The 22162-nt window shown below is 46.5% G+C and overlaps 1 protein-coding gene across 3 annotated transcripts in view; it reads left to right on the forward strand.

Moving 5' to 3' along the window:
• The first annotated feature begins 211 nt into the window (after window positions 1–211).
• Window positions 212–22162, forward strand: part of GNG12 (G protein subunit gamma 12) — a 124397-nt gene continuing 102446 nt past the window's right edge. The window contains exon 1 of one of the 3 annotated variants that reach the window (XM_026497842.4): window positions 212–352. The gene's annotated coding sequence lies outside the window, so the exon portion shown is untranslated. Of the gene's footprint in view, window positions 353–883; window positions 991–22162 lie in introns of those variants that run through there. The other 2 variants (XM_048220251.2, XM_057310574.1) reach the window with 2 other exon arrangements.

A 22162-nucleotide genomic window follows, 5' to 3' on the forward strand; every position in this document is an offset into this window, starting at 1 on the left:
GGGAAAATGGGGAGGGCCAAGGCGGCCAGACGTTTGTGGAGCTCTACAGCTCCCGATCTCTCCGCTTTGGCGGGCCGGACACGACAGGGGTTCGGCGGCTGAAGCCCAGAACAGTCAGGGTGCCTGGGCCGGAGGGAGGGCCAAGGGCCAGAGGAAGGAGTCCCGGGCCGTCGCCGCCCCGCCCGTCGGGCTGTCCGCCCCGCCTACCCCGAGCAAGGCGGAGCCGGCGCCCGGAGAGGCAGGAGGAGGAGAGGTCGGAGCCGTCTCCAGGAGCCCTTAGAGACCGAGTCCCCGGCGGCGGCGGCGGGGGGAGCGCACCGGCAGGCGAGTGGGCACCGAGCGGCGGGCGCAGGTGGCGAGTCTGGTCCCCGCGGGCACAGGGGCGCAGCGCGGGGCGTCGGCCGGCCAGTTTGGGGGCCGCCTCCGAGTTCCCGGTGCTGGGAAGCGAGATGGAGGGAGGGAAAGGAAGGAAGGAAGGAGGGAGGGAAGAGTGTCCCGGAGGGCGGGGACTGGCCGGGACACTGGGCGCCGGAGAAGGGGATGGGGGAGGGCGGGCGAGGGACGCCGAGACCCTGAGGCGGACTGCGCGCTTGCCCTCGACGGGCGGCGGCCAGCGCCCGGGGAAAGAGGGGGCCCGGCGGGGCTAGGACTGGGGACGCGGCCGCTGGGATGAGGGCGGGAGCGGCAGGAAAGGTCTCACAGCTCGCCCGCGTTCCTCGCCGGCCCGCGGCCGTGCGCCCCACGCTCGGTTGAGGTTGGAAGGCTCCGGTGTTCCCAACCCTTCCTTGCGGTGGTGCCAGGCTCTGGAGGCGGGCAGGCATCTGGGGGCGGCCGGGGCGCCACGCCCCTCTTTCCTACTTTCTTCCGCTCTTTCTTGGGACTAGCGGGCGGGCGAGCAGCCCTGGAACCCGCTCGCCGCTGGGTCTAGCGGGGAAGTAGCAGGTCAGAGAGGACAACCTCGGTCACACGTCCCGCGAGGGACCTTCAGCAGTGAGTGGCCTGGAGACTGTCTTTGCAGGTGGTATGGGGAGGTCGAGGCTCAGACGCGAGTCTTGTGTGAATTTTTTTTAAAGCCTTGTTGGCACCCTTATTACGTGGATCAGGGTGACTCCACCCCTTAATTTTAGCTAGGGCAGATCAATTAAAACTAATTTTAAAACACTTTAAAACACTGTCACTGAAGGCGTCTGACACTTGTCCTTTGCCTTATGTTTGTGTCTTGTAAACTTAAGTCATTCGTAACTTTCGCAGAACTCGGGATTCTTGTTAAATCACCGCCGTGGAGTAAACTTTGGACAACTGGAAATCCAAGAGAAGAAACTGATGAGGCCTGTTATCTCATAGTCACCCTTGACCGGGCGCGGTTGTATACAAACAAGGTTATAGAGAAGGAAATGGGCAAAAACCGGAGAGGGGAGGTCCCCTGCGCCCACGTGTCGGGACACGTTTAATGGCTGCTCGGAGTGGAAACAAACCGGGAATTTATTAGACCTTGTGGAGTTGGACAAACTTCACATGATTAGCTTCCTTCCCATCAGTTATTTCCTTTCCTCCCCTGCTGTCTTTGTGGACACTGTTTATGTTTCCTGGGGCTGTTGTAGCTTCGCCTGAATGGATTGTCTATAATGAATCTTTTGGATGTTGTCAGAGTCAGGGTCTGTGTTGGTGTGTTCTCTACTTTAAAAGCAGAGTTCGGCTTTGTTTTTAAAGTGCTGGTGTCCACACTGCACCATTGCTGGGTTTCCCAGCTCTCAGTATAAATTATCGCAGGATGGCGGCCCTCACCTAGGAGAACCAGGAAGGCAGGCGACTCGGGAATGACAGGGTTGGGTTTTACTATTGCCAAAACAATCACATTCAAGTAAAGAGCTGTTTTGGGTTTTTTGTTTTTAAGGCCAAATTGTATGTATTAACAAGCCCCTTTTTTCAATAAGCAAACATATGATTCACACACTTAATTTTTAAAAGTAATCAAACATTTTAGAGACTCTTCAGTGATAAAAGGACTCTGGGATCAAATGTTTAGTCCCTTGCTTCCCTAACAGTTAACTAGCACCATAAAACCCTGGTTTAAGTCCAAAAAATGCTGAACAGTCTAACAACTACGTTTTTAGACCTTATAAAAAATGTGGTCATATTTTTACTGTGTTTAACCCAGGTAATTCACTAGGTCTTGAACCCCGAAAGCATTTGAATTTGTGTAGAAATACATAAAAATGTGAAACTGTGTTTCACAAGACTGAGAAGATTAATATTTTAAGTCTTTCTGTGTAGCAGGCTCCGTTCTCATTTGAAAGATTAGCTCTCAGCAGTGAGATTGGTGGTGTTGGGCTTGTGTTGTCCTCACTTGTTGAAGGACATGGTGGTCTGTCCAGTTAGGACAGCAAAGAGGTTCATAGTCAGAACACTTGAGGACGTGGTTCGCGAATACCAGGTCAATTTTGTTTTTATGTTGGAAACCTGTCTGAGACAAGAAATTAAAAATTTCAAATTTAGAATCACGTTATTTATTGCTGGATAAATGGTCAGGTTTGTATTGGGTGTTTTTTGTGTAAGTTTTGTTACGTCAGCTTAAGCTTAATTTAGGGAGGTAAATTGTGGAAGTCAGATTTTTTTGAGGCCTGATTTGGAAGAGAAGCAGTTTAACAGTGGTTTGGAGTACGCGTTTCGGTGCAGACAAACCTGGATGGAAGTATTAGTTATTTAATCTTTTCAGTCTGATTGGTAAAATGGTGGTGATAGTGGTCTCTGTCTCAAGGATTTTTATGAGAATATATGAAACAATCTTTGCAAAACACTTTGACGGCACCTAACACACAGTTAATGTTCAACGTGATTAGATATTCTACTTCTCTAGCTTACTCTAGCGGCAAGCTATTGGATAAATTACAAGATGGCAGTTTAAGCCTTCTGGAAATGCTAGATAGAGCTATTTTAAATTCCAAAGAAGATACCTGATTTTATAGATAGAGCTGTCTATCTAGACGTATAAAATACCTGTGTACATATGTGTGCCATGTTTCTACCACAGTGGTATGAATAATTATGATTAATGGATTAATAGCTTTAATATGCTTTTAGTGCTGAAGTTATAGTCATATGATATTTTTAGAGCCAGGCAGTCAGAAATATTTCATTAATCATATTTTAAACTTAAAGAGAGTTTATATTTTAAAAAGTTGTGTTTATTAGCCTGGGTAGGAAATTAAACCAGGAACAGAAATATTTATCTTTAACCAAGTATGATTTTTAATTAAAGTATGAAAAAATGTGACCAGGGGGTTTCCAGTTATTTTTCATGTACTGATATTCAATGCCAATAGATAAGCCATCAGAAGTGTTTAGGACTGATTGGGAGCATTTTGTAAACGTTTTATAAAAGTGTTGTGACTGGTTGTAAACTTTTGTGAGAATGGGTGTTCAGCTGATTCAAGGACTCTACTCATCACATTATTGAATCAATTGCAAAATTTAAAAAATGCTTCCCTCTTTAAACCAAATCCTTTGAAGCACCTGTTGTTTCTTCCTTAACGCCTATCAGGTACATGTGATTAGACTGATGGGAATGGTAGCTTCTGTAACAGATGACTTCTCATTTTACTCACCGTCCCACAGAGATGCAGAAATGGTGCTTTATGATATTTTTAAATAATTGTAAAGGGTACAGTGTTATTATGAATCGTTTCTTGCCTATAACATTATACACCGAAGCAGTGAAGGACTTGACTGAATAAATTATGGATTCTTTTCACTGCTGGAACATCATAGCATAGTGATGGATTCCTGGCTTATGCTTCTAGGTGTGTAAGAGTATAGGCAAATTGCTTCCTATCTTTCTGCTTCCACGAGGTGTTGTGAGGGATAAATGAGTTAATCTGTCTAAAGCATTTAGAACAGTGACTGGCATATAGTCTATGTTCAGCAAATATTAATGTTAAATTATTACTTCCCGAGCTTTTCTCTTTCTAAATGTTATATAATGAGCATGTATTACTTTGTAACAAGGAAAACAATTATAGGAAATTTTAATGTTTCCCCCAAATCTAAAAAAGTTCAGTGATGTAAAAAGTCCCGCCAGACAATGCTTACGAAGTAGGAGAATATAATTAGGCAATTGCCATTGCATTTTTTAAATGTGAAATGGATTGCTACATTAATTTGTTCAAATTGATTCTCCTCGATCTCAGTCCCATTTTCCTTTCTTATTAGAAACTTAAAAAATAAAACACTAATCCATGAAGTTCTGTGTTATGATAGGTTAAGTCGGGGAAGGACAGTGTGCACAGTTACAGTGCATTAGTAACAATTATAGCTAGGTAAAAAAAAGTTTATGCAGATGAAGGAACATCTGGAAGAAAGTACAAACCAGTGGATGGTGGGATTCTGGTGCTTTCCCTCTTTTCTATCCAGTTTCCCCAGTGTGTTTGTGTATTTTTTATATATATATATATATATGTCTTCTTGTGTAACAGTTACTCAGTAAATACTGAGTTTTTTAGCTGGTTTATTAGCTACAAATAGTAGGATTTTGTTTTAGAAAAAAACACCAGATTGCATAGCAGTTGAAGGTCCTTAAATGTCAAAACCTGTGTAGTGAGAATTGTTTAGCAGTAAAAGAGAGGCCCTTTCAGAAGTTTATAGGTTTATCTTTTTTTTTCTTCTTCTTCTTAAAAGATTTACTTGCCAGAGAGAGAGCAAGAGCATGGGGGGGGGGGTTGCAGATGGAGATTAAACCCTGAAGTGACTCCCTGCTGAGGGCAGAGCCCAACTTGGGGGGCGGGGCTCAATCCCAGGACCTGAGCCAGAAATCCGGGTGGGCCGACTGCTTAACCGACTGAGCCACCCAGAGGCCCCTGGAGGTTCATCTTAAGAAATGTTTGGAATTAAGGTTTGTATACGGACCAAGTCTCCCCACCTTGACTTTATGAAATGGCCCCTTCTCAGGTCTAGACCCCACGTTGACAGGTTGCGTGCACACACCCCCTTCAGCTGTCAGGTGCCTCCTTGACAGTCCCGAGGAGGACATAAGTGCACTCCGTTTAACAGGAAAGTTTGACAGATAAAAAGTACTTCCAGCACAAGTGTGTGATCCTGGGCCCAGATCTCAGCCCTTCACATTTATGATCTTGCTCGGTCCTCACAACAGCACAGACAAGGAAGCAGAGGGTCCCTTAGTGGCAAGATCAGAATTTGACCCAGTATGCTTCCGCCTCGCACGTCCCGTGCACTAGGCACACTCTGCTGAGAGCTGGCCTGGAGCTGCCTCAGGCGACAGGGGCTGGGGGGAAAGGGGAGTGGGAATTCCATTTAGAAGCTATAAATCAAACCAAGAGAAAGACGGGAAGAGGGCTCCTTTTAGGGGTGAGATGACCCACCTGAGGAGAATTATCAGTGCCTTTCCATCAGGCTTAGCCCTCTTCAGTCAGAGAAGTCAAAGCTTCCAGAATTGCCTCAGAGACCCAGCAGGCCTGATGTGATCTCTGTGAAGTCGGTCTCTCCCAGGCCTAGACTGCCAGAGAGGCCTCCAGAGTACAGAGGAAGGAACTGGCCTGCTAAGTTCTGTTCTAGAACCACCTCTTACCAACGGGTCCTGTCCTCCCCACTGTGCCTCTGTGAGGAAGAGCAGTGAGCAAGTGACTTGGATCTATAGCAGAGTGGAGTGATTTGACTGGAAGTTATTTCTAGCTGGATTTTTCCATTTATTTGCCGAGTCTTAAAAAATCATTTCTAGTGTCACTTAAATGTTTGGTGTATCATGTCAGACTTTATCGGGTACCGTAAAAGTGCTTAGTGTGCGTGTCTGGTTGCCATCCTCTGACAAGGAGAGTTTCTGTCTTCTTTTAATGGGTCTGCATTTCAGAAGATTACTGTATAATAAAAGCCAGGGTGTTGCAGATGGTTAAGACTTTTGATACTTTCAATTCCGCTGGAGAATTAGTAGCTAAAAGAAGAAGTTCTTTTAGGTCTGCTTAGTGAATCAGTTGCTAAGAATCTTCTGAGTTTTTCACATTCATTGATTATAAGCGGAAACTTGGCTTTCTTACAGAATAGATGGTCATTCTCCTTGCAGTCAGTGTCCCGTAATTGACATAGGACCCCCTTCGTTTGACCAAGGAGAATCGTGTAAGTTCTGGTTTAACTTGGGCGGCATCATCAGAAATGCTCACTTGTACAGAGAGTTCATTCTGAATGGCTGTGTGCAAACCATCTGTACCCACTGGGGGTGGAATCGTAACTTTACCGACAGAGAATAATTGGGATTTTATTGAGCTGCAGATACTATGGGCCAAAATGTCCCGAACACTGGACCTTAAACCCTAGCTCTCACCGGGACCCTTTGACTAAGACCCCAAGCTTGTGGTGCCCTCAAATTTTGTCTGCTTTTCACAGAAAAAATTATTGCAGAGGAACAACACAATTTAGCTATCAACATGGGCTAAATGAGTCTAAGGATGGAAAGAGGAATCAAAATCCAAAAGCTGCTTGGATTTTATTGAGGCTTAGTGAGGACTTTGTTCATATAAAGCCATCACACTGGGTTTATTCAACCTGAATCTCAGGCAAATCAGAAAAGTGTTGAAATCAGCAGACTTGATGCCTGTCCTGTACCCAGACTACTGAAACCTTCTGAATTATTAGAGCGTGGCCTGCACATTAGACCATGGGGCTTCACAGGGGTGTATAAGGTAATGATTGGCTGTTCAGACAAGTTGTCAGGGGAGAGTTGGACGCCTGGCCAAGTAGCAGAAGTATTGAATTGTGACTTCTTGACAGGGCTGCCTTGAACTCTTGTACAGGTTGTTCACTGCACAAGTGTGTCCGGCCAAAGAAACAAGTGGGGGCTCAGATCTGCTCAAAAAAACCACGTGTCCTAGGTTAGAACTGCCTCTGCCAGGACGAGGGGGCACTTCTTTCTGATGCCAGCAAATCTGCAGGGCTGGGTCCACTTGGAGGGGTTGCTTTCTTCTCACACAAGGGCACAATGCGGCTGGCAGTAGCTCTGCCTCTCACAGGCCTCTTCAGCAACAATAACCTCTAAATGCCATGAGCCTGCAGAGTCCGGCACATAGTAGGCGTTTAATAAATGCCAGTGGAATGAAGCAATGTAACCATGTTCTCTGTAGTGTGTGTCCGTAAAGTACATGAGCCAGTGTTCTTTTTTTAATCAAATCAGTAAAATTGATTGTATGTGCTCGGAAATGCACATTCAGGGGTGCACGTGCCCTATGATGGGTTTCTTCCTCTTCCATTTCCTAAAGGGCAGGTAAAGACCAGCAGTCTGGGGGTTGTTGATATTGTTTACTGTTAGTCGAACACCAACAACATGCTCAGTATTGCCTGATCTATCCTGGGGTTCCTGCACCCTTTTTGTCGTCTGCCTGCTGAATGGAATACATTGGTGACTCCTGGGAATGTGCAGAGGGACTCCTGTGCTTTATTGACCAGCTTGGGCCCTTCCCCGGGGAGGGGGCAAGCAGCAGGCAAAGGACAGTGGCTGCAGGAGCCTTTGGAACTTACCTATGAGCAACTGCTTCTCGTACAAAATGATTTTTCTAGTGTATGGTAAGCTTTAGCTTATGGCTAAAGCTACCAAAAACTAAGGAAGGAGTTTGTCTGTGCCCCCTCCATGCCAGCTGGCACTTCTTGCATACTTTCTCTTTTAAGTTGATCCTTTAGAAAGCCTACTCTCAGAACTCACTTCCTCTTCCTGGCAGCTCTCCTGAGAGGCGATCGTACAGCAGGTAGGACCAGTCATGTTGAATTGATCAAACTGCTAAGAGAGTAGTTCTGAGGAATAGGGGTGCTGGTTTGTACTTAGGACTTTGGCCTTCTGCACCTTTATGGAGGGACGGCTGAGCTTGGTGTGGGGAGGGGGGGAAGCTCACAGGTACAGAAATGTAAATGCCTTTGGCATTTTATCTTGGTTACTGCAGCCTTCTTCAGGCAAACTCAGATTCCCAAAGCAGAAATAGCAGGATTCCCTACTGAGTCAGATAGCAGATTCACCTATTGCACTTACAGTTATGGTTTGATTTTGCAAAATTCCAGGAGGCTCAAATTTTCAGGAATTTCTTTCTGTTGAATTAAGCGGAATATCCTGATACATGCTTTGCCCTCTTTTTTTTTTTTTTTCCTTAACATAAATGTGTGATGAGCAGCATGCTTCTGCCATTACTGTCCAAATTGAGAAAGCAAATAAATGCCCCTGGCATGGTGCCTGGGAGGTAATCTTGGCCTTTCTGTCCTTACCTCCCATTTGCCCGCAGTTCTCCGGCTTTCTTCTGGCTGCAATGAATATCAGGGGCCACAGGGACGCCCCCCACCCCCACCCAGCAGGTGATGTGAAACAGGGCAGAGATCGACCTCTCCAGGCTCGCTGTGCGTACCCGAACTCTGGACTGAGGTTTCTCTCATTTACTGATGTCCCCATGGGAACTCACCGGCCTCTGTGCAGATTTCCCAGACCCCTTCGGAGCCAAATTTCTCCTTCGATAGGCGTCTTCCAGGCTGGTCTGGTCATCTTCTTCACACTCATGTGAATAATGGCTTGTACAACCTCTTCAGTTGTTCGTTTTGTTTTTTAGTGAGCTTCACGCGCAAGTGAGGAGCTTGAGACCATGAGATCTCACCCCTCTTCATTATTTTAAATAGGTCATGTATTTATATTATCTGGTCCCCCGAACTCTCATAACCATATATAATAGTAAACACTGAGAGACCTTGCTCCACCCCTTCCCCATCGAAGTCTTTCCCACACTCTATAGGTTCCAACTGGTAAATGCAGCAAATATATATATATATATGTGTGTGTGCGTGTTAGTAGTACGTCGTGGAGATCTCTCTCAGCACACGGAGATCTCTGTCTCTCTCTAACTGCACATTATTTTGTCACTGTGTGGATGTCCCATAGTTTATTCAACCAATCCCCTATTGCCAGACTCTTGGATTGTTTCCAGTCTTTTGCTATGACAAACAGTGCTGCCGCAGATAAAGGTGGAATAGGTCATTTTGCCTTTGTGCAGGTGTACCTAAAGGCCCAGTTCCCAGAAGTGAGCCTGCTGAGTCAAAGGGCCCTGTGACCCCCTCCAGAAGGGTTGACTCCTTCTGCCTTCTTACCGGCAAACGCACTGGATGGCCTTTCCCCCACAGCCCCACCAGCAAGAAGTGTGTCAGCTCTTTCTATTTTTGCTAATCTGGTTGGTGAGAAATGGTAACTTGGAGTTGTTTAAATTCTTCGAATTATGAGTGAAGTGGAGGTTTGGGGCCTCGTACATTTTTCCCTGTGCGCTGTCTGAGCCTGTCCATCCTCCTATGGGCATTTATTGACCTTTCCTCCGGAAACCAGCCTCTTGCCTACATTGCTGTCAGGATCTCTTAAATACAGACTTAAGAATGTGATGGCTCTTTTGGGCCTAAGGGTAGAGGGGGCTGCCAAATTGTCAGTGCAAAATTGAGAGAAGTGGAAAGTAGGGTTTTATGCCAGTTGCTAATGTCTGATTTATAAATAGTTTTCGGCTAATGGTATTATTAAACTGGGGCTTCTCCAAAACCATTATGAGGATGATCTTCTAGTCTAGAATTTCTCCCTCTCAAACAAAAACAGGAGAGGAGATGGAGAATATATAAATTCCAGTGGCATTTCCTGCGAGATCTTTTAGGAAATCTGGCGTTTTCTGTTGATGTGTATCTCCTGAAAGGCTCTACGTGCCGCATTGTTCTGTTTACCCACTGAATTGGGCTCCTGTTCTCCCTTTGACTTCGGCATCAGAGAGCTGTTCTACTCTACGTCCAGAGTGAAAGAGAGGAAAGTAAAAGTGCAATGTGAGGAGACCAGCCGGAGTTCAGGATTCGGCGAGGGGTGAGGGGCTGGAGTTGCACAGCATCGTCTTTCTTCTTGACGGGCTCTTTCTGTCAGCTCCGGGGATGATAGGTTCACATAAAATTAATTTTCATCTTTTAAAAAATGAAATCCATCCAAAGAGAGATTGTGGTTTAGCGAAAAGGATGACTGTGGTTTTTTTGGTTTAGAATCATATGAGGCAGTCCTGTATAAAGTTAGCCTACATCTATGTCAAAAAAAAAAAAAAGAAATAAAGAAAAAGGAAAAGCTAAACTAACCCCATATCAGCAACAGACTCTCCTTCGCAGAGCTCACACGTGTGGTAGAGGCCCATGAAAGCTCCGAAAGGAGGACCTGCTGCTCCAGGGCCCAGTGTCCCCTTTCCACTGCCTGAGGGTGTCGATGATCATAATTTGTGAAGGGGGCTTTTCGGTTCTCTGGATGCTTTTTAGTTTTCCTTCTAGTACTTCCTTCTGTTGCCGTAGTGCTGGCCTCCCCCGCTACTGTGTCAGCTCCATGAGGATAGGCTTTTGGTCCGCTGCTCTGTCCCCAGTACCTAGAGGGTTACCTAGCACCTTGACGTGCTCCATCCACAGTGGGTGAACGAATGCTGCTGAGGGCAGGTACCTTCTGGACCTGACTAGGTCTTTGCAGTCAACTGTGTACGATAGGGATCCGTGTCAGACATGGGCCTGCCGCAGGCAGGGGGGTGTCATGTTAGCCATTCCTGGCCTGGTCTTTGAGCAGGATTCCTTTGCCCTTATGTGCTCTCTGATAGTATGCGTGATGGTTTAGAGCTCAGGCTTGCAGTCTGAATCACCTGGGCAAGTCACCTGACTTCTTAGAGTCTCTGCCTATTTGCAGCATAGAGATGATAACAACCATATTTCGACAAATTCAAGTTGCCCTCAGTTTTGGGACGTGCCATTATTCTGTATGCCAATAAGAAAATACTGCTGTTGATTCAACTATAACCCACGGCCACCCTCATCACCCTTGAAACTTTATTAGTTTCCTGTGGCTGCCATAATAGAGCTTAAAATAGCACACATGTGTTATCTCACGGTTCTGTGGGTCAAAAGTTGGCATGGGTCTGGCTGGTTGCCGTGGGTTTTACAAGTCCTAGATCTTATTGGGAGGCTCTGGGAAGAATCCATCTGTAGGGTCATTGAGATGATTGGTAGAATCCAGTTCCTTCCAGTTGTCGGACTGAGGTCTCTGTCTCCTTGCTGGTCATCAGCTGGGGGCCGCTGTCAGCTCTTAGAGACCTGTCTGTAGTCCTTGTACGTGGACCTCACTTCTCAGAGCCAGCAATAGCATGACAAGTCCTCATGCCTGGAATCTCTTTAAGGTGTCCTTCTGCTTCCTCTTTGCCTCCAGCCAGAGAAAGTTCTGTTTTGAAGGGATCATTTGATTCATTTGGGCCCACTGGGATAATCCAGACTATGCGTGCGCACCTCCCCCCATATTAAGGTCTGTAACCTTAATTATAGTTGTGAAGTCTCTTTTGCCATGTAATATAGTCACAGGTTCCAGGGATTAGGACATAGGCATCTTTGGGCGACCATTCTGCCTACTCACAGAGTCATCCCAGTATCAGGGATGTAAACAGAATATGCTTCTTAGAATTGATGAAATACTGTCTTTAGCTTAGGAATAAAGGAGCTGCTGATGAATAGAAACATTCAGTGTGTTAACAGTAAGTGCTCAGGTATTCAGGAGTGTTGTTATAATTAATATTAGGATCCTACTGCATGCATTAAACCTATCATCTTTAATTTCAGTTGAAGTTATTCACAGTTAAGTGCATTTGGGTCTGATTGGGAGAAAACAGAGTTCCAGCAGTTAATTTGACGACGATGATGTGCTAGGAGCTTTGCATACGCTTATTCTCACCTCGCGGTAGTCTTCTGAGGTGCGTGATACTGGCTTCATTTCCAGGTTGAGGAAGCAAGTTCGGAGAGGTTGAATACTGCGTAAGAGCTAGTAGGAAGTGGTGGTGGCATCTTGCTTTGAAGCCAGGCTGTCTGACTCTGAAGTCAGTGCTCTCCATGGCGCCATGTTACCTGTCCCATAGTCCCTGGTGGTACCGTGTGGAAAGTGCAACAGTGAGAGGGGACCATCAGGTTTATGGGATGGAGGAAGAAACATTGTCCTGTGACATGTCTGTCTTGTACTCATGTTTCTTTGCTATTAATGGTTTAGATCATTGAGGTCCTGTCTCTTCATCCTTTTTTCAGTTTTTAATACGTACACAAGTGATCCTTTTCCATTCAATAGGTATCTATCAGTTACCTACCCCGGGGGTACAGCTATGAGCAATACTGTGATTTATAATGAAAAGTATATATATGGTTCATGCCTTTCCGGGCACCAAGTTCCTAAAACTCTTGGAATTTTTTTAAGTGGTGAGAGTGCTAAACCTTGTTATGTTGTGTTATAGTTAATATTGTTATGTTAATGAGGTGACTTTTGAGCCCCACCTAAGGATGGGAGCTGGTTACCAGGGGAACTAACCTCACTTGTAGAAAATTGGAACTTTCAGTCCCGCCCCTCTGACCTCCCAGGAGGGGAGAAGAGCTGGAGTTTGAATCAGTGACCACTGGTTAGTAATTTAATCAATTGTGTCTGTGTAATGACACCTCCATAAAAGCCGCAGTGGAGGAGGTTAGGATAGTTTCTGGTAGGCGGACACCTGGAGATGCAGGGAGCGGAGCTCATCTGGGAAGCTCAGCGCCCTTCCCCACACCTTGCCCGATGCATCTCTTACATCGGGCTGTTCCTGAGCCGTAGCCTGTTACAATAAACCCGGAATCTAGTAAGTACAATGAGTTGAGTTCTTTGAGCACCCTCACGAAGGAGTCAAACACAAGGAAGGTGTCGTGGAGACCTTGGCTCTGTAGCCTGGGTTTCAGAAGTACAGGTGATCTGTGGACTTGAGGCTTGGGTCTGAAGGGGCCGGGCCTGGTGGGGTGGTCTTGTAGGACTGAACCCTTAATCTGTGGAATTGGATGCTATCTCTAGCTACCCAGTGTCAGAGCTGAGTTGAGTTGTGGGACACCCAGCTGGTGTGGAGAATTTGTGGCGTGGCTCCCCTCTCTCTCCTTATCAACTGGAATTGGGGACCAGAACCCTTTTACATACTGTGCATGGTGTTTAAAGGGAGGAGAGTTTAGCATTGGGGCATTTCTGCTTTTTAAACTATTTAAAGTGTAACCAGGACAAAGGGGAAAAGAGAAAAGGAGGGGAGTGATTGAGCAGAACTGGAGCATAAGTAGTAGCTACCTGAATTCAGTAAACTACTCTAAGATCATTATCTCTAGAATTTTCCCAAGATGTATCTGCAGGTTGTCTATCTTGGGCTCTTGAAATTTACATAGACGTTGAAAACCATTATTCTTGTCTCCCCCTCAACACCTGCTCTTCTTCCTGCCTTCTCTAACTCGGGTCAAAACTTCTCCGCCCAGGATGCCGGGCTCCGAACCAGGACACCTGGAACCCCTCTCTCCTCCTCACCTGCCTGCAGCTCGGATACTCCTGGCCCCCACCCGTGCCTGCCACATCCGCCTTCTGACCAGCCCACAGCCTGCTCCTTACGGCACTGCCTCTCACCTGGGCGGTTGCCATGGCTTCCAAACCGCCCTCAACCCTTCCTGCCGCCCCCAGGGTGATTTTCCTAAAACTTCATTCTGAATATGGCACTTCCTATCTCGCAGTCCCCCTGAGGCATCCCAGGCTAGTGGTTGTGGGTTCATGGTGTCCAGGTTCAAGGCTTGGCTGTGCTTCTTGCAGGCCCTGGAATCTTAGAAGAGTTGTTTATTTGCTGTGTGTCTCTCCCCATCTCTAAAATGGGACTGATACTAGCACCTACCACACAGATAGGTTGTGGGGTGAAGTGAGTTAATATGTGTGGAGCAGAAAGCCCTCAGTGAACATTGTTAGCCGCCAGTGTTTGATGGCAGGACTGGAGCTCACCTTCCCTGCTGCTCCCCGCTCCCGTCCCAGGGCCCTGCAGCTCGGGGTCTGCTGGCAGAGCTCTTCACTGAGGAGCTGCAGCTGGGGAAGTACCCACATGAAGAGCACATATTTAGACATCTGCATAGCACTTTGACAGGCATTTTACGTCTCTTGAATCTAATACAGAATTGGACCTGCATTTTATATTTCATTTTTCTAGCAGTTCATTTTTAGTGCATTTTATCCAAGTATGGGTCCATGATGGATTGGAAATAAAACCAAAAAGCTGATCTCTCTGCACAGATGGTTTGAGAAGCATGTCTGTGTTCCCACAGGCCCTGTGCAGTTGATCCCCTCACACGGCCAGGTTACCCGTACTCACTGTGGAGCGTTAAATCGCTCTGAGTGGCTTCCCATTGTTCCTCGGCCAGCAGTGTATCACACATTTCTCAAGTGTCATTCTCCGGGGACATAAGGATGAAGAAGGTACTGCTTCTCCTTTTGAAAAAGTTTCCCTCAAACTACTCAGTAAATTCCTGCCTGTCTTTTGAAATCTAGCATAATTTCATTGTTTCACCCATTAAGAAAACGTTTATTACATACCAGCAGTTTATGAGGCATTTGCTATACTCTCTTCCTGCCCTCGAGGACCATAAGCTACTGGGGGCAGTAGACACAGAAGAAATAGCTAACAGCCCTTGCGTAGGAGTGTTCCATAGCAACGCGAGTTAAGTGTGGAAGGACAGAGCAGTGTAAGGGGGCATGGGGAAGTCAGAATGGTGTCACAGTTAAAGTAGCTGCATTGTCATCGAAAGGTGAAGACACAGGTCTTGAGGTCAAGTCCAGGGCCAAAGCCTAGCTCTGCCACTCACCAATCATGTGACTTTGAGTGACTACCTCTCTTAGTCTGTTCAGCTTGCTGTCACAATACCACGGACAAGGTGGCTTATCAGACAAACATATTCCTCTCAGTTCTGAAGGCTGGGAAGGCCAAGATTAAGACGCTGGCCTTAGTGTTCAGTGTCTGATGAGCGCCTGCTTCCTGGTTCATAGATGGCCGTCTTCTCACTGACTCCTCACGAGACGGGAGGCGGGGAGCTCTCTGTTAGGAGAGCGTGAATCCCATTCCTGAAGCCTCCACCCTTGTGACCCAGTCACCTCCCAAAGGCCCCACCTCCAATGACCATTGCGTTGGGTTTAGGATCTCAGTGTGAGTTTTGAGGGGACGCACACATTCAGACCATAACATGCTCTGAATTTCAGATTCCCCCTCTATAAAGTGAGGGCAGCAGTCCCTGTCTACCTCACAAGGGTGTTTTGAGGCTCCCCTGAAGTTCTCGTATACGTGGTGTGCTTAGGAGAGCTGCCGTAGACAGCTTCATAAATGTTAGATGCTATTACTCTTGCTGTTGCCTTTTTGCTCTCTTCTCTGCCTGCCTCTCGGGACATATTTAAATTTTTTCTTGTCTGGATTTCCAGAGGTATACTGTTAAATAATTACAACGTTGAATTATGCAGCTTTACCTGCCAGAGACAGGCAGTCAGTGTCCGGTGTACAGAAGACTCAATGTTTAGAGAATTTACATTGTATTAGAATCTAATTTTGAGCATGTCTTTTCAAAAGGCTTTGTGAGGAGTCTGATTGTTATGGACTGATGTGTCTCCTCCAAAATCCAGGTGTTGAAATCCTAACCCCCAAAATAATGGTGTTAGGAGGTGAGGCCTTTGGGAAGTGATTAGGTCATGGGGGCAGAGCTCTCATGAGTAAGACGAGGTGTCTTGCCCGCCACCATGTGAGGACACAATGAGAGATGGCCATTTTTGAACCTCACTGAATGCACTGGCAACCTTGACCTTGGACTTCCAGCCTCTGTAACACTGCCAAGTAAATGTTTGTTGTTTAAGCCACGCAGTCTGTGGTATTTTTGTTACAACAGCCCAAATGGACTAATACACTGGTCAAACATTAATTCCCTCTTTATAGGCGGGGAAACTGAGGCTCTTTCTATAATGTTGCTATTACTTGCCCTAGGTCATGGAGCTAGCTAAGGGCGGAGGTGAGATGAGAACCCCACGCCTCTTGTTTCCCTGCTTTGTGCAGCCTTGTCAAATCTACCCTGCGAGCTGGGGGTCTGTCTGGGTGCTGGCCAGGGTCAGAACTGCTTCTCACCTGGCCCCACCTGTACCAGTTTGGCTGAGTGGGCAGGATCCAGGCCCAGAGAACCTCAAGACACCCTCCCTCCCCACCTGCCTGCAGGGCTGCTGCCCCACTGGTATTTATGGGTCATACTCTCCACGGTGAGGGCACAACTGGAAACCTGGGGTGGAGGGGGGGGACAGAGGTCATCTGAGCTGGAGGCAGAAAACTGCGGGAGGATGGAAGCAGGAGCGGGGGGTGTGCCTAGGAGTGAGTAATTTGTGAGGAAGGCCATAGAGCTAAGCCGAGGAGGAGGAGCCCAGCGGAGTCAGGCGGTTGGAGACTTAGGAAAGGTATAGGAAGGATATTCAAAAGGCAATGAAGCCAATAATTTTGACTTTTTCCCCTCTCTGCAAACATCTTAATGTACTTTTCTTCCCACTCTCTTTGAAGGGGGTACCCTTCACACTCTGCTCGGGAATATATTCTGTGCTCTAATCTCTTAGACTGGGTTGTAATCTTTTTATGGAGGCAGGGCAAGGGGATGAAGTCACACCAAGTTCTGACCTTGAACTTTTATCTTAAGAAAAGTTTAAAATTTAGGATTTTAGCTTATCTTTAAATAGTATTATCTTTTTTTCTCTCTCTCTTTTGTTAGAAAAAAAGAAAAAAAAATTCTCAGAGGGAACAGGATCTGGTGGCTTCGGCAGCCTTGATAGAGAAGAGAGCAGGGTGGTGACTTGTGAACTTGTTTGCACGTTAGAATCAGCTGTGGAGTGATTTTGACAATCATGAAGCCCTGGCTGCACCCAGCCCCCGAGGTCAGCCCGTCTGGCCTGGGCCCCGGAGGGCGGTGGAAAGCTCCCAGGTGGGTCCAGGCCACAGTCAAGGGTGGGGAGCACCAGAAGGATGGCCTTCTCACTGCCTGAGTTAACAGTCTGCAGGGCGGATAATTGACACTGTGGGGAAGTCGTGATGCGGCCGCCTGTGAGTCTTAAGAGACTCTGGCTCATTGTCCTCATCTCATTATGGGGTTTGGGAGCAGCCCTTGCGCACACATCCTCTCTGTGCGTCCCCTTCCTCGAAACACACTGAGCTCTCCACGCTTGAGCTATCTAAGCCATCCCTTAAAAAACAAAAATCTCTTCCTACATATGAAGAAATTATTGGTGTATTCTGTTAGGTAAAAATAACAAGGACTGTCCTCGGAGGGTGAGTGTCACTGTTCCCATTTTGACGGTCACCCACAGGGTAACAGCACAGTAACTCTGGGAACAAGGTGCACTGGTGCCAAAGGGGTCCTGACCAAGGCCGTTCTATCTCTCTGGCAGGTCACATCACCTCATGGCAGTTTTCTTGAGAAGGCTGAAACCTGGCATTCTGTGACATCAGTGCACGCCCAGGCTCACCGTATGGAGCCTAAGAGCAAGTAGTTGTTTTTGAGGGGCATACATAGGCTCTTGAATTGACTAGAAATGGCTTTAGTGGTCAGCATAAGTTTTGTTTTATGTCCAAGTAGCACATTTTTATCAGGGAAAGGAAAAATGGTGAAGGAAGGTTACCTATAAAATTTACATTCATAGAAATGATTTGTGGGTTTGTTTTGCGAGATACAAACACAGTTTTGTTGTGTTTAGATGGTTGGGATTGAATGTCCATTCCACATAGAAATCCATAGGTTTTCCCCATTTGCTCTGGAGAGCTAGAAGCCTTCTGTATGGTTAACACTTTCCAGAAGTAACTGAAACTGGAGGTCCCTCAAGAACTTTTATGGTCTTAAACTGAACAAAAATGAAAAATGAAATTTCAAGAGTACATCTCGGTTTTAAGACTAATTTCACTTTTTATAACTTTGATGATGGAAAGGAAAGGAGAGGAACTTTTCTGTGCCAGCTCTTGACCAGGCATTACAAGCTATAAAATATAATTAGTTCATTTTATGGAAGAGAAAACTACGACTCAGAAAGGTTCAGTAACTTGCCCAAGGCTGCACAGCCCGAATTCACACCTGTGCCTGCTCCACCATACCATGCTGTCCTTTACTATTTAAAAAAAAAAAACAAAAAACGCACATAACTCGATAAGTGTTCATTTTCTGATACCTTTAAGAGACCTTTATTGTTCACAGAAGATTGTCCTGATAAGCATAGAAATCATAAAAGCACATGAAAGCATTGTAAGACCAGGGGCTTGCAGATCCAGCATCTACGTGAAGGACGGAAAGTCCAGAGGGGAGAGAGTGGAACTACTTCTTGGCAGGTACCGTGTTTATAAAAAGCCTAGCAATTACTCACACAAATTTGTTTTTAAACTGGCTCATAACAGCTGCAAAGACAGGAATTATCAGTTCCCCACTCAATTGTCTTTTTATCATTTGTGACTTGCCCTTGTTACAGGTGGAGCTTCCTAGGTAGGAACAGTTTTGCTGATTGTTAATACGCCTTTGGTTGACGATCGCACTGAACGTAGTGTTTTGGTAATTTTACCAGAAAAAACAATGCCGAGGGAGTTTAGAGTAAATGTTGGAAAAGTGACAAAATTAAAGGGTTGGCATTCTCTGGGATTTCAGGAAGGGCTCAGGGCTGGCAGTCTGCAAAGTGTGCCAGAGGACAAATCTGGAACCTGTGTTTGCTAAGCAAGTACAATTTTTTTTTTTTAACTTGGCTTGCGTGTTTTTGCAATATTTCCTGCAGGTGTTTTGAAATTTAGACCTTATAAGGTGAGACAGTGTTCATTGTGCACATTGAAAAGAGGGGTCCTGTACTGGCAGAGGGCAGGAGCCTGACCGGTGGATCCCAGTCCCGGCTCTGCCACTTGCTACTGTGTGACCTTGAACAAGTTATTTAACCTTTCACTGCCTCGGTTTACTCTTCTGGAAAATGGAGCCACTTCTTGCTGGAGCTACCGTGAGGCATAAGGCAGTTGATACATATAAAGAGCTGAGAACTGGGCCTGGGCACTGAGTTAATTAGAAGCCCAGTAAATGTTTGCCATTGTTATTGTAATTAATTGGAGTTTAATTAACGTAATTGGATGGGCTGATGGAGCCGCTGGCGAGGAGCTCCCCGAGCCAGCCTTCTGCGGATTCTGGCAGCGTAAGTAATTCTGTCCAGCTCCAGGATTTGAGGTGTGCGGTTTTTTTGTTTTGTTTTGTTTTGCTTTGTTTTGTTTTGTTTTAATCCTCGTGGTACTCCAAATTTCTATTTCTACAATCTGGAATAGTGGAAAGATCATTGAACTGTTCGGTGTTTTTTTAAACGTGTTAGTGTTCTAGCTGTACTTTCAAAATGTGATAGGTGTGTCATCTGCAGAAAGTAGTTGCTCAGTGGGTAGAGCTGGACCCAGGAAGGGGTCAGGAGCTTTGTGAGGAGACCGCCTCGCCCCGGGGGGCTGTGGGAGGGGCCTTGTGCCCGGGCGTGGACTGATGCCCAAGCATCTGATCTCTGAGGAGCCAGCCCACCCCCCAAAATCACAGTGAACAATGTAGTTTTCATTCTGTGGTGAAAAGAACTGTATCAGTTTTCTGTAGGAATCTATTTTTTTCTCCCCCTAAAGTCCAGCACATTTGTCATGTAGATCCTTAGGTGAGGAACCCTGGGGGGTGGGGGGCGGGACTCCTTAGTATCTTCAGCAGTTATTCCTAGGGAATATTTGGAGAGATTGTTCTCGTGGCCGTTTCTTATTTTAACCCTTGAAATGATTAGAAGGATGCCGTTTCATTCTTACTCAGTGATTGTGTTCCTACAGGAAATAATAAAGTCCAAGTGCATTATTCTCCTGATCTAATTTGATACAGGGCCAGTGTGGAAGTCCTAGGAAAGAAGCGTGGGTAGTCAGAAGCGTGCCCTCTGGAGTTCGAGGTGCAGAATCAGGGGGTGTTAGAGCTGAAAGGGGCCACTGCGATCGTGGAGTCCAACTTGTGCCTTTTACAGATCAGGAAACCGAAGCCCAGATATTTGCCTGAGTTCCTAGGACTAATAGTGGCATCCCTGGGACTCCTGATTCCAGGTCCAGCTACACCCTTGACATAAAGGGTGGACTGTAGAGCAGCTCTGTGCAGTAGAACTTTCCACAGCGATGGACACGTTCAGTCCAGCTACATGCGGCTCTCGAGCACTTGGAATGTGACTAGTGCAACTGAGCACTTGGATTTTTTGCTTTATTTGATTTTAATTAAAATTAAAATTGCTATAGCCACATGTGGCTCCTGGCTGTCATTGTGGCCAGGCCGGCTTTGGAGACATTTAGGAGGAGAAAAAGACCTCTCATCCCCTTCTGCCTCATTCTCACCAGGTGAGATGCCCTCTTTTCTAATGGTTCAGGTACATCTGTCCTTGTGCCAAACCAGGAGAATCACTCTGGGCTGACCACCCCACTTTGTGGATGAAAGGTGGCTCCCCTGTAAAATGAGAGGGTTGTACTTCGATCTCTCTCTGTGTCCTCGGTAGGACTGCAGACCTGGTTCTTGCCACTGAGCAGCCATGCAAACTTTAGCAGGGCATTTAGCCCACCTGTGCCTCAGTTTCTTCATCTGTTACCTGAAGTAGTTGGCACCTGTTCTGTACCTTCCCCCTTCCCCCCGACCCCCCCTGATATTGAGTGAGGCTCAAATTAGAAAATCAGTGAGAGGAAATGCCTTTGCTGCCTCCTCCTCCTCTTCCTCCTGCTTAATAGTCTTTGGTGTCTGGAAGTATTTTTAGTTTTGATGTGAGTCGTAGGTGGGTTTTCTTTAAGATGCTACAGTTGGTGAACTTCTGTGTCAAGGTGAACCTTATTGTCAGAGTAGAGACAGTACTAACTCACAGCCCGTATGAAACATGAGCTGGAAGACTCGGTACCGATGACAGATGACAGATTTGATCACTGGTGCTAGTTTTTCATAATCTTGCTTAACTAGGCCTTCCCTCATCCATCCCTCCAAAGTATGCTGTTTGCTCTGAGAAACCAAAGCAGATCCCCTCTCTTGAGAACTGTGGCTTTTCTTCCTTTTGCTCCTTTTTTCACATCAGCCTATAGAAGTCCCTTGTGGAAAATGAGGTCCCATGCATTCTGCAGTGAATAACCCCCCTCAAGAATTGTCTCCCTAGTTATCACGTCTACATCAGTGGTTCTCAAACTTTGTTCCCACGCAGTGATTCTCCACTACCATGCCTCCAGCTCTCTGGTGGGCCTTGACTGTTTTCAGAAGTGTGTCACTAAATTTTGATGAAGGCATGAAGTCTATTTCTGCTGTGACAAAATAAGTAGGTCTTCTGACCTCATGTGGGTGGGTGCCGCCTGCTCTGGGCGGCAGACTGTGCCGTGAAGCGGGGGCCAACGAAGGATGCCTACGGTCGGGAGGAGTTTGCTCCCAAGCGTATAAAATAGCCAGGGGGGGGTCAACGGTATGGTCCTGAGGGTCACCCTGGAGGGTGACCTGGTGTGAGGTAACTTAGCTGAAGACACCGCTCAGAACCCCTGGAGGCATTATCTTACTGCGGCAGGATCTGCCTTTTAACCGTGGTTGAACGCTGTAGTGTTGCATCTTTTAGATTTTTCAGTGGTGCCACCAGAAGTTGGCACTTCTGTAACTGTCCCAAAGACCACAGTTTCCTGCCTCTGCGGTCCCTCGGGATGGCCGCAGGGATGAGGCAGGACCCGGAGGGGACGTGGGGTGTCGCCAGCCCAGCACCGTCAGTTACAGGTTTTACCTTTGTTCCAAAGGATTCCTCTGCTTATAAAGAAAAAAAAAGTTGAAAACCACTACCCTAGAGCAGTGGTTCTCAAATTTCAGTGAGCACCTCATGTGGGTGGGTTTGTTAAAGAGCTACCTGGAGGCTTTGTTAAAACAGAAATTGCTGGGCCCACCCCTGGGGGAGTCAGTGTTGAGACTTGAAAAATTGTGTATCTAACTAGTTGCCAGGTGATGCTGATGCTGGTGGGCTGGGAACACTTTGAAAACAGAACCACGATTCTAGAGAACACAGATAATAATATTCAGTCCCTATTGTGTGTCAGGTTCAGTGTTAGGTGTGATAAATTCAGTCTCACTTGAAGCTGAAGACATGGATTACTATCCTCGTTACAAAGGAGAAGATGCAGGCAGGAAGGTTGCTGGAGAAAGTAATGCCATTGTGTTGATTGATTCCACCAGGCATTCAGTCTGCCTTCAGTGGGGACAGGATTTCTCCCGTAGGCCCTGTCCCCGTCACGGGCCCACAGCCCTGAACCGGCTTTCTCAGTTTCCT

Source organism: Ursus arctos, unplaced genomic scaffold (assembly GCF_023065955.2).
Source record: "Ursus arctos isolate Adak ecotype North America unplaced genomic scaffold, UrsArc2.0 scaffold_12, whole genome shotgun sequence".
NCBI lineage: Eukaryota > Metazoa > Chordata > Mammalia > Carnivora > Ursidae > Ursus > Ursus arctos.